The sequence below is a fragment of the Dasypus novemcinctus genome, chromosome X, assembly GCF_030445035.2.
Source record: "Dasypus novemcinctus isolate mDasNov1 chromosome X, mDasNov1.1.hap2, whole genome shotgun sequence".
Classification (NCBI taxonomy): domain Eukaryota; kingdom Metazoa; phylum Chordata; class Mammalia; order Cingulata; family Dasypodidae; genus Dasypus; species Dasypus novemcinctus.
Window position 1 is genome coordinate 12,487,404 of NC_080704.1, and position 12,725 is coordinate 12,500,128.

Below are 12,725 nucleotides of genomic sequence, written 5' to 3' on the forward strand. Positions count from 1 at the left end.
TACACTGATTTTTAGGTGTTGTTTCTCCTCAAGAGTCCTTCCTGTCACCCACAGTTTTCTTACTATTCTTTGAACCTGAAGAGGAGCAAAGACCCCAAATTTTTCATAGTTCCCTTCACAGAAATTACCATCACCTGAATTTTGGGTACATTGCCAGTCTGGAAGAGAAGGTGTTTTGCTCCTTCGTCTTAGTCAAGAATGTTTGCTTTCAAAACAGAAGACCAGAATTACAGAATTCTCCATACCCAAACCCCATCCCCTCCATTCCCCCATCCCCCAGGGGATTTTTGGCCTTTAAATTGCTTGCAAAATGCCAGGATGGTTTAAAATGATCAGCAGTCAATATAGAAAAGGAAAGGAAATAAATAAATACAAAAAACACTTATACCCATGAATCAGCATTGTTCCCTGACCTGTCTGTCCACAGGCATAGGTAGGCTTTCTGTATGTTGACACAAGAGAAGCAGACTTGTCTGGGTGACATCCCCAGGCCTCCAGTGCCACCAGCCATGGTGAGCAATTATTGTGGTCTTTTAAACTTAGCTCTGAAGGAATGCATATTCCACAAAACTGAGCAAGTAGAATTGTTAAACAATTCACTTTACTCTGCATCTTTCAGTTGCATCTGCCAGCAATGAAAACTTCACCAAAAGTAGTCAAGCTGCAGGGGAAATGAAACTGCATTTTCTAAAAGCCCGCATCTTCCCTTTTGGCTAGGCAGGTGTTTCAAGATAATATAGTTGAGATTTTCTCTTTTAATGAGATTACAGGTAACCAAGTGGGTGGCTAAATCCTCAAAGAGTAATGAAAATGAGCACTTTTATAGCAATGATAATTCCAAAACTCCCCTTTCTTTAGCTCTGGATTTTCTAACTGATCGATGTTTAGTTCTCGCACCTCATTAGCCCTGTTTTAAATGCCACGGTTGAATATCAAAACCAAATGAAAACTTAGAACATTCTTAGGAAGGTAAAAATATATCAAGCGGTCCAAAGTTATTTTAAATAACTCTAAAAGCCAAATCAATAATGACAGTGATAGATTATCAAATGGTTAGCATCTAGGCTACCCAAGGGTTCTCTTTTTCCCACCCAGGGACTCTTATCCAAGGTATAGATGAGGATGGAGACAGATAGTGAGATAATCATTCATTCAACAACTCCAAGTCGGTAAATACTAGATGTCAGACACATTCACATGTTAGCATAGATAAAAGCAAATTAATTAAAGGTTGGAACAGTTTCAATATTTGTTTTAGTGAATCATACAAAACATCCCACTCCCTGGTTTTCAAATGAAAAAAAAAAAACCACAACAACAATGTACATTTAGTGGTATTAAAAAACAAGAACATCACCAGTGTGAAGTCATACTGATAATCCCTGTTGTGATGTGATGAGGTGAACACATCACCTCTGTGGTACTTTCCCCCACACTCATAACCCCAGGCTAATCATGAGAAAACCTTAGGCAAACCCAAACTGAGGCACATTCTACCACCTACCTGGTCAGCACTCCTCAAAACTGCCAAAGCCTTGGAAAACAAGGGAAGACTGAGAAGCTATCATAGCCCAGAGCAGACTAAGGAGATAAAACAAGTAAATGGGGGGTGGGGGGAGGCTGGGGGATTCTGGAACAGAAAGAGGGCATTAGTGGAAGAACTGGGGAAATCCAAATAAACTGGAGTACAGTTAATAGCAATGAGCCAATGTTGGTTTCTTAGTTGGGACAAATGTCCAAGGTAATATGACATTAACAGTAGGGAAAACCAGGTGAAGGGCATGCAGAATCTGTCCTTTCTTCACAACATTTTTGTTAGTCTAAAATGATTTGAAAGGAAAAGGGTTTTGTTTTAGCTTTTTTTTTAAAAAAAAACAAAACCCCAAGAGTAACAAAACAATATACTGCATTAGTTTTACATTCTTTACAGAGAAGGAAAAAAAAGGTGGACAAAGGTTCCACTGACAGCAAGAAGGACATAGAAAAAATTTTTAAAAAAATAACAAAAAAAAAAGAGAAAAAAGAAAGATAAAAAAAAGGACATAGATACAAAGGGAGGGCCAGGCAAAAAAAAAAAACAGATACAGAAACAGAAACAGTCTGGTGGGTTCCCCGAGTGGGTTAGAGCTCAACAGCTTTCTGCCTTGATAGGAGACTCCCTGCTATTTTCTCAAGCTATAGGGATCAGAGAGAGGATCATTCTTTAAAAGAACTGAGAAACTTAACACAGATTGGAAACACATATTAGAGCACTGAGAAACATCTCTGCCTTTTTTTTTTTTTTTACTTTCAGACGATGGGTACTTTTTTTTCTATGGGATTCTGAAGGTTTTACACATGTGTGAAGGAAGAACTTTGGTTTAGTTTTTCAGGGACCTTGGGGAGGCTGAGTACCAAGCTTTTGACACTGAAAGCTGTCACGTGCAGTTTAGCTGTGCTTGGAGAAACCCACACTCTCTAGAGTCCCTATGTCAGCAGGATCCATTTAAGAACTGGCCTTGATTTCATCCTAATGGGCACTTCTATTTCAAAATCAATCCAGTTTTGGTCTACCTGGGAATAGATATAATGGGAAAATTTTTTAAATCCCTAAGGTTAAGCTGTTTTCACAGTTGCACATAGGAAACCTTTGGGGGATTCTCTTAAAAGAATAGTCCGAGTATTTCACAGAGCATTTAACCCCACAGCTAATCTGCAATTAACACATGTTAAACATTTCTGCAGACCATCCCCACTGACTTACTCTTTCCATAGTGTTTTTCTACAAGGGACTTGACATAGTATGAATGCTAGTAAGGGTAAGTCTTGACAAGGTTAGGTGGGAGAGATTAACAGCTAGTCAAAGATATTTAATTAATCTCTGCCCTCAGTTAGTCCAAACCTGTACTTCATGCATGGGAGACTCACATCAGAGACCTCCAAATCTTTTATTGATACTGATCAGAGAACTGGCATGCCTTATTACATGGGAGAGATCTCTATCTGAAAACCTCTTGAGATTTCCATATAATGGTTGGTAACGGTGGGAGTGGGAGAGTAGGGAGCTAAATTGTAGAGAACATCTCAGGGCAAAGCATACTTAAACGTGAATTAGTTTTATGCCATGAATGTGAAGTTCTTGTGAGCTTGGATTTAAACTTTAATGCTACAAATTACATAAACTCTTTAACAAGAACCAAAGTTCTAAAGTGCCCTCTTATATTTGTTTTCCTTTTCCACTGAAAGAGCATACCAAATCTGAATCTGATTAAGCCGCTGACTTTGTTATCAGTGCTAGGAACTCTGTATTCTGTCCAGAAAATTAACTTTGCTTAGACAGGCATGTTTTGGTGGTTTTAGTCTTAAAAAATACTGATTAGAAAGGCAATAAATCCTGGGAGAAGCCACCTTTCATTTCCCCCCATAAAGAATCGAATTTGCACATAGGCTGAAAACAAGGCTGGGATTCTGAGGTGTGAAGACATATAATGGCTTTACATTAAGCTAGGCTGTCACTAAGGGATATTCTGGTTATTCTCTGCCAAGCACTTTGTCTGGCACTTAGTAATATCTAGCTCTATTTTCATCTGTCTGCGTATCTAATATCTGCTTACTAATATATCTATCTACTTGAGGGTTTCTCAACCTCAGCACTACTGCTATTTGGCATCAGCTCATTCTCTTCAGAGGGGCCGTCCTGTGCACTGTTGGATCTCTAGCAGCATCCCTGGCCTTCACCTGCTAGATGCCAGGAGCATCCAGCTGCTCTCCACACGACTGTGACAACCAAACACGTCTCCAGAAATTGCCAAGTGTTCAACCCCAGTTGAGAATTTCTGATATCTATATAGCTATAGAAGTGATCAATAAATGAGTGGATGGAGTAAAACACTTAGGCTTCAACCTGGCATGATCAACTGAGGAGGTGAGAAAGAGTAGTGGCACTTCTTAAAATATGATAATACATAATGCATATATAATATACTTTGTATTATAATAAAACAATAATAACACATAATAAATGCAAAGTTATAACTTGTGATTTCTTGCGCTTCCTTCCCGTGTCTTCTTTCTACTACCCTTCTCCTGCCTCCAGGCAGCAACACACTGCTTTCAGACTCTACTTAGAATAAACAAGATTATTTTTTGCTGAACCAAGTTGGTAAATCTGTACCAGATCATAATAATATAAAATCCAAAGTTAGTTCAATATATAAGAACTAGCCTTTCTAAAGGGAGTAATGTGATTTTTCAACTTAAGAAACTTTTCTTTAAATGATCAAGAGTCAGAGCCTGACTGATTCAGACCAAAGCAATAGGAAAATGGACCAAAGAGGTTTGGTTTCTGAAAGCAGTGAGCATTGTGGCCTATTTCCCATCTGGAAGGTGGGGAGTTGATAGCCTTGCAGGGTGCCCCACTCCACTGGGGACAGCCACACTGGAGCAGAAATACAGGAAAGATACTAGTTGACTGGCTCCAAATTTTTTTTGGTTACTTTTTTTTTAAAGATTTATTTATTTTATTTCTCTCCCCATCCCACCCCGCAGTTGTCTGCTCTCTGTAACCATTCCCTGTGTGTTCTTCGGTGTCCGCTTGTATTCTTGCCGGTGGCACCCGGAATCTGTGTTTCATTTTTTTGTTGCGTCATCTATGACGCGTCAGCTCTCTGTGTGTGTGGTGCCATTCCTGGGCAGGCTGTGCTTTTTTTTGCCCTGGGCGGCTCTCCTTACGGGGTGCACTCCTTGCGTGTGGGGCTCCCCTATGCAGGGGACACCCCTGCGTGGCAGGGCACTCCTTGAGTGCATCAGCACTGTGCATGGGTCAGTTCACCACATGGGTGTCAGGAGGCCCTGGGTTTGAACCCTGGACCTCCCATGTGGTAGGCAGACGCCCTATCCATTGGGCCAAATCCGCTTCCCTTGGTTACTTCTTGATGAGGGCTGACGTCAAGAGCTGGGAGTTGGCGAAGGGATCTGTGTGTGGTGCAACTCTGGATGGGGGCCCATCCCAGAGGCTGCACTGAGGGGCCAACCCAGGCTGTGGACCAGTGAAAAGATGAGGCTGGATCTCAGAGCCAGAGTAGGGAGCAAGACTGCAAGGATGAATGTCAAGGACCTTTCCCACTCCACCTCTATCTGGGCCAGGCCAATGAAGTAGCCTTCTCTGGTTAGGTCCCACAACTTAGACTGCCCTAGGACAACTGCAGAGGTCTACAGAAGAGAAATTCTTGAGTTGGCGGAGTTTAAACCCTGAGTGGAGACCCCATTTTGAAGAGGAAGCAGCCTTTCTTATTGGATTAGCAAAGTATCCTTGTACAAAGTGGAAATAGGGGCTTCAGCTGAGTTTAGTTATAGAGAAATAAAAAAGGATATACTCTTGCATCTCAATGCTGTGACTCTAAGTTTTAAACTGCTTCCAACCACAGAATTTATTAAAATAGCTAAGTTCAAAATTGTTGAAGAATACCATATAAAATATGACTCACATTTGTACAGTTATATCCTTAGCACATAGAAGAGTGTCTGGCATGCTGGAAGTTTTGAGACATTTTTCTTGAATGAAGTTGCACATGCTAAGGGAAGGCTGTCAAATACAATTAGTAAAGCTATAGTCTCTGGACTCAGATGACCTGTGTTTAATTTCTTACTCTGAGCCTTAGTTTTCCATTTATAAAAAGAGGAGAATCACACCTTGTCCTTTGAATTAGTGTTGGGAAGAAAGAAAAGACTGTATGTAGAATGCTCCTTCCAGTGGTGCAGTAGTTTGAGTTATGCACCCTAGAAAAATACATGTTCTTGGGAAGTGGACTTGGCCCAGTGGTTAGGGTGTCCGTCTACCACATGGGAGGTCCGCGGTTCAAACCCCGAGCCTCCTTGACCCACGTGAAGCTGGCCCATGCGCAGTGCTGATGCACGCAAGGAGTGCCCTGCCACGCAGGGGTGTCCCCCGCATAGGGGAGCCCCATGCACAAGGAGTGTGCCCCGTAAGGAGAGCCATCGAGTGCGAAAGAAAGTGCAGCCTGCCCAGGAATGGCACCACACACACGGAGAGCTGACACAACAAGATGACGCAACAAAAAGAAACACAGCTTCCCGTGCCACTGACAACAACAGAAGCGGAAAAAGAAGAAGACACAGCAAATAGACACAGAGAACAGACAACCGGGGCGGGGCAAGGCGGGGCAGGGCAGGGCGGGGCAGGGTGGGGGGGTGGGGAAGGGGGGAGAAATAAATAAATCTTAAAAAAAAATACATGTTCTTAATCTTCATTCATTCCTGTGGCTGTGAACTCATAGTACATAGGACCTTTTGAAGATGCTGCTTTTAGTTAAGGTGTGGCCAACTTAATCCAGATTTCTGAAATCCTTTATAAGCAGCATGAAATTCAGACACAGAAAAAAGCCAAGGGAAGAATCTAGTAGTCAACAGAATCCAGAGGAGAGAGGTGAAGAAGCCACCATGAGCATTGCCATGTGACAGAAAAGCCAAGGACCAAAGTGTTTGTTGTAGCAGCCAGGAAACCAATGCAAGTGGCTAGCATGTAGTAGGTATTTAATCATTACCAGCTAAAATAAAACATGGTACATTTTTAAGAACACGTTATTGATGTTACTTCATTCTAGACTTTTAATCTTAAGCACAGACCATAATTAGAATAACTTGGGTCTCTTTCTTTGACTCAAAATCCCTGGGTCTGCATTCTAATTATATATCAGACCCCTCTACCAGAGCTGCCATGTAACAAATATAACCAGATATTAGACTCAGAAGAAGACAAGTGACCTTATGTTAGGCCAGTAAAACTCACTGAGGCTCTCTGATTCCATCATCTGTAAAAGGAGGATACTAATTTCTACCTCTTAGGTTTTCTTTGAGGATGAAATGAAATAAAAGAATAACAAATGTCTTATTATAAACATTTGTTTAAACATTTGCTTAAAGCTCCTGGAGTCTGGCTTCCATGGCCAACTACTTCAAATGCAGTAGCAAAATTAATTCCTCCCCTGTGCGTGAATTGAGAATGTGCATGTGAAAGCCTGTTGAGAACAGTGAAACAGGATATAAATGTAGGTAAAGTGGTGGCAGTGGGTGCCCTACTCCTTTGAAGTAATTCTTCTACCCAATATCTCCTTAAACAGGAGCAAGATGCACTTGAAAATATCTGACTCTGCTTTAACCCTGACCATTGTTTAGCGGTCCTCAGGCCACTTAAATCCAAGGGAAGACAGAATAAAGACCAGCATCAGCCTGAAGTCAGGACTTAACTGTTTGTCCGGAGCTGCCCTGGCTGGCCTGACCTCAGCAAGTTTGTCTACCTCCTCAACCAGGGCATACTTGACCGTTCCATCCTATGTTTGGTGGCTGCCATGAACTTGATCCTGGGTTAAGTGACCTCTATGGGTCTCGGTCCCTTACTCCCTTATACATTCACTCATTCCTTCACTGATGAACTATATTCAAACTATAGTTAAGGATTAAAGAACAGTGATAATGAGTCCTCTGGAAGATCAAAAGATGACTGAAGGATTCACTTTTCCTACACACCTCTTGAAGCCTAAATGGGAAAGAAGATAGTAACTAACATATTTGCACTACTAGGGGGAATGTAAATGTAATATTATATTATATCATTTTATATATATATATATATTATATATATATATATATATATATATATATATCCTTGTACTGCTAATACCCACACACACATGAAAAATACAGATGATAGGTAACATAAGAAGAATCTAGTTAAGACACTGTTAGGATTTGATGAGAAAAATTATAAATAAGGGACTCATGAAAGTCTTTGTTGACAGGCATTTGAGCTGAACTTTGAGGCATGGGCAGAATTTGGGCATTAGGACAGTGGCTATCCAGGTGTTCATTTTTATCATTTTATATACAAAAAGTGAAGCTGGACATTTATGTTTGACTTAAAAATATTTTAGCAGATACTTTAATCACTGTGTCTCTAAACTTGGCACTATGTTCTCTATTACTCTGATCACTCCAAAATGTGGTATCTGACAAATGTGTTTTAATTAGGCTAACAAAATTATTTCATCAAACCACCTCTAAAAATAATTGGGGAGTACTGATGAAATGGAAAGCTGAGATTGGGATTCATCCATCTAAGTCATCTAAAACCTCATAACCAAGATAATTTCCCCCAAGAAATAGAATCTGCAGCTCCCTTTGCTGCCTTTGACTCAATATTTCTTCTTGTAACATATGGATAATATTATTGGTCTCCCTGAGGTGTGTGGCTATTACTGGAATTTCTAGGGCAATTTGTTCAAGTACTTTAATGAGCCCAGTGTATTTGAAATCAGTTCAGAGGATATCTCTTTCACAGGCAGGCTGACCAAGGGTTCAGAAACGAGTTCATCCATCACAGCACAAAGGGCCTTAGCAGAATCTACCCAGCTTGGTGGAAGGTGAACTTCTTACCTCAAGTCCCTGGTCTTGAGGGAAACTGACAGGTAGATTGGTGAGTGGCTTAGAGGACTAGGGATGTCTTGTGAAGGAGGCAGGAGAAGAGGTGGAAGGAGATACAGAAGAGAGAAAGACCACGTCCCAAGTGAGAAAACGTTTCATTGGCAATGACCTTGGAGGATAAGAGAGTAGGAATCAGGAGACCTACAGGTTAAGCCTAAATGTGGAGATTTGTATATTCCGATTACTTTTCAAGAACAACTTATGAAACATGACTGACAGAGAAAACAGAACCATTAAAACAAGGATAAAAATGTAAGAGCAAAATAATGAACAAAAGAATGCAGTTGGATTAGAAAGCAAGCTCAGCTATGAGTCTCCAAAAAGAGCCGGGAGGTTATCAGAGGGGTTGTCCTTTTGCATACCTGAGCAGAGTCCCAGAGACAGATTAAGTAGATACAACCCCAGGTATTGGTTCTTCTGAGGGCTACAGAGACCCACAGGTTCTACAGTCATGGCAGATAGAGTTCAGTGCCATCTCAGTTGGCCCTACTTTGGAGTTTGTGTTTCTGTGTGATGGAGCTGGACTCAGATGTGATCTTTGTCCACAAGTCTCTCCTGTTACTTTTACTGGAACTGTAGTTGGTGCTGGGGTTTAATGTATACCCAGGGGACCTGACTCTCTGGACTGACCATGTGATAGCCAGGCCCTGAGCCTCAACAGACTTGCAACCCCTACACTCTGGTTTATTGGACTTACCTCACTCAGCTAACATGGAGGTGAAGAAGGTCAACCTCCACACCAGGGAGCCAAGAGTGCCTACAACTGAAAGCAGGAGAATTGCATCCAGCATCCATGTGGAATCTAAGCCCCCTTTTTATATAGATGTGGAGTGGACACAACCATTCCAAGGTCCACAGGATGGAGGAATAGAGCATGGATCAGAGTGGACTTAGTGATATTCGATTCATGAACTATTGTGATTAGTAATCGAAGAAAATGTGGCATTGGGGTGGAGAAAGTGGCCATGGTGGCTGCTGGGGGTAGGGAGTGGGAGGAAGAGATGTGATGTGGGGGCATTTTTGGGACTTGGAGTTGTCCTAGGTGGTGCTGTAGGGACAGTTACCGGACATTGTATGTCCTCCCATGGCCCACTGGGTGGACTGTGGGAAAATGTGGGCTATGGTGTGGACCACTGACCATAAGGTGCAGCGGTGCTCAGAGACGTACTCACCAAATGCAATGAATGTCTCATGATGATGGAGGAGGTTGATGTTATGGGTGGAGGAGTGGGGTGAGGGGGGTGGGGGATATATGGGAACCTCATATTTTTTGAAGGTAACATTAAAAAAATGAAGACAAAAAAAGCAAGCTCAGCAGAGTTATTAAAACTGAACACAAGGCTTAGCTCTGAGAATCCTGGCAGACAAGGGAGAAAGGGAAGCAGGACATATTACATAGTTCACATGATACAAAGGAAGAGACAATCATTTTACTAGCACCAAGATATAAACATTTGATTCAAATGGATCTTGTGGCCCTAATCACCAGAATCTGTGAATATGTTGCCTTACATGGCAAAAGGGACTTTGCAGATGTGATCAAGTTAAGGATCTTGAGATGGGGAAATTACCCTGGATTATCCAGGTGGGCCCAATGTCATCACAAGAGTCCTTATAAGAGAAAGAAGGAGGCAGGAGGGTCAGAGTCAGAGAAGTATAGATGTGATGGAAGCAGAGGTTGGAGTGATGCCCTTGCTGGAAGGGGCCATAAGCCAAGGAATGTTGGTAGCCTCTAGAGGCTGGAAAAGGAAAGGAAACAGATTCTTCCCTGGAGCTTCCAGAAGGAACCAATACATTGATACTTTTATTTTAGCTCAGTGGGAGCCATTTTTGACTTCTGACCTCTAGAATTGTAAGATAAATTTATGTGGTTTTAAGCCACTAAGTTTGTGGTCATTTGTTGCAGCAGTAATAGGAAACCAATAAGGATCTTTCTTTTTATAATGGACCAACAGAGAAATCATTAAAATATGCAGTTTAGGTCAATTCTGTGGGGAGTAAAGATAACATTGAATTATGTAACTTTCTGGGAGACTGGCTAGACATGAGACTAAATCCTGGAGAATTTAGAGTGATGATTTCCAAATCAGGTACATCAGAATCATCTGGGGTGACAGTGAAACATTGATTCCCAAGCCCTCTGCATATCTGCCAAGTAGTCTCTGTGGTCTGTACCTAGGAATATGTACTTTTAACAAGTATCTATATTTGTTATCCCTGCTGCATAAACATAACCACAAACTTAGGAGCTCAAAATGACACGTTTATTATTTTCCAGTTTCTGTGAGCCAGAAATCTGGGTCTGGCCTAGCTGCTTCCTTAGGTTCAGGGTCTCCCAGGTTGCAGTCAAGTTGTCGGCTGGGGTGGGGTCTCATTTGAAGATTCGACAGGAGAAGGATCCACGTCCAAGCTCACTCTGGTTGTTGGCAGAACTAACCTATTTGAGAACTGACTGAGTGCCTCAGTTCCTTGTTGGTTATTGGCCAGAAGCCTCCCTCAGTTCCTGGTCAGGTGGGCTTTTCTTACATGGCAGCTTACAAAATAGCAGCTGGCTTTATCAAAGCCAGCAAAGGAGAGAGTTTTCTAGCAAGAAGGAAGTTTCAATATTAGATCATACAATTGTGGAAGTTGCATCCCATCATCTTTGCCACACTCTACCGTTTAGAAGCAAGTCAAAGGTCAAGCCCACAGTCAAGGGAGGGGATTAAACAAAGAATGTGGGCATCAGGAGTTGGGGATCATTGGGGGTCATCTTAAGTCTGCTCACCACAGCACTCCAGATCATTTGTGTATACAACCAAGTTGGGAATCACTGACCTAGAAGAATAAATTATTACAAGGAATCAGTCATCCTAGTTGGGCTTCTGACAGGAAGTGGATGTGAAACAATTCAAGGCTGTGACCTCCGGTGATGTCTCAGCCTGGTTCTTTCCATAATGAATATTATGCTATAGCAAAGTGTCTGGGACATGGAAATGGTCATTATCATACTCTGTGACTCCTCTCTGCTGCCAGCTCAGTTGCTCACTGTCTCTGAGCTGACCTCAATATCTCAGAGGAACAGCCCAAGTTGGGTGGAGAGAGGTGAAGGAAAGAGGGAAGATAAGTTGACACAGTAAGAGTGGGTCTGTATGGAATCCACGAGCTTTGATTATTTTTAGCTTCTTGTTAAGAAAATGTAAATTTTGCCCTGTCACAATATAAAGGGAATCCATTTCACAATTTACACAGCTGATTTGAAATACTATCCTATTTCAAACCCCATCACATTTTCCTTAGATACTTAAATGTTATGCTGGCAGAAGCATTGACATTGCTTGCCAAGCCTGCCTGGGCACAAAGCTGAACAACATTTCCCAGCCCCTGCAGTTATATGAGGTCGAGGCATGGAGCCAGCCTGTGGCAGGTGACTTGGCTCCTAAAACCTCCTACAAGGTCCTTGAAATTCTCTCTTCACTCATCTCTTGTCCAGGTGTTGAGAACACAGCTAAGGTCCCAGTGATGGCAGAGCCACTGACGGAAAGTGCCTGGGCCTCTGGCTGATAAGTTGGCCTCCTCTTCCTCTGCGCCCAGCCTACTGCACTGGAATCAAACGTGAGTGAGAAATGAATATTTGTTGTGTGAAGTCACTTTTTGTTACAGCAGCTGGTATTACTTACCCCAACCAACTAAGACAGCTGTATTATTTTCTTCTGTGGGACAGATGTCACATGCTGGGTGTGGAGGGACAAAAAACAGCAGAGGTCACAGGGTGGTGATGGGGGCTTATTACCTTTGTGATCTCCCCTCTAAACTATGCATTAACCTGTATCATTCTAGACATCTATTCTCCACCTATAGAAAAGGAGTGCTTCCCTCAGTGAGTCTGTATGATGGGGTGGGGTCCCTTGCTCCAAGGAGGCTGATTGCCTGGAAATGTCACACACCCACACATATGACTTGAACAAACACACTGCTAGAAGCCCCTGCTGCTAAGCTGTGGCTCAGTACCAGAGAGTGTTTGTACTGATGTCAGTCTGGCCCAAGCTTAGGTTGGCTCTATAGCCATTGGACACCATGTAGTGCAATGCTGGCTTTTGCTTCAGGGCTCAGTGACTGTTCAGCTCTGGTTTCTGCGTTAACACACTAGCCTGTGGGCATAAAAGTACCAGCCAGTCTCAAGTCAAAACTCAAGACTGACATTTTTAAAAAGAAAAAAAAAAACCCAACAACATTGAAGCCATCAAATAGCAAAGGTCTGGATTTGC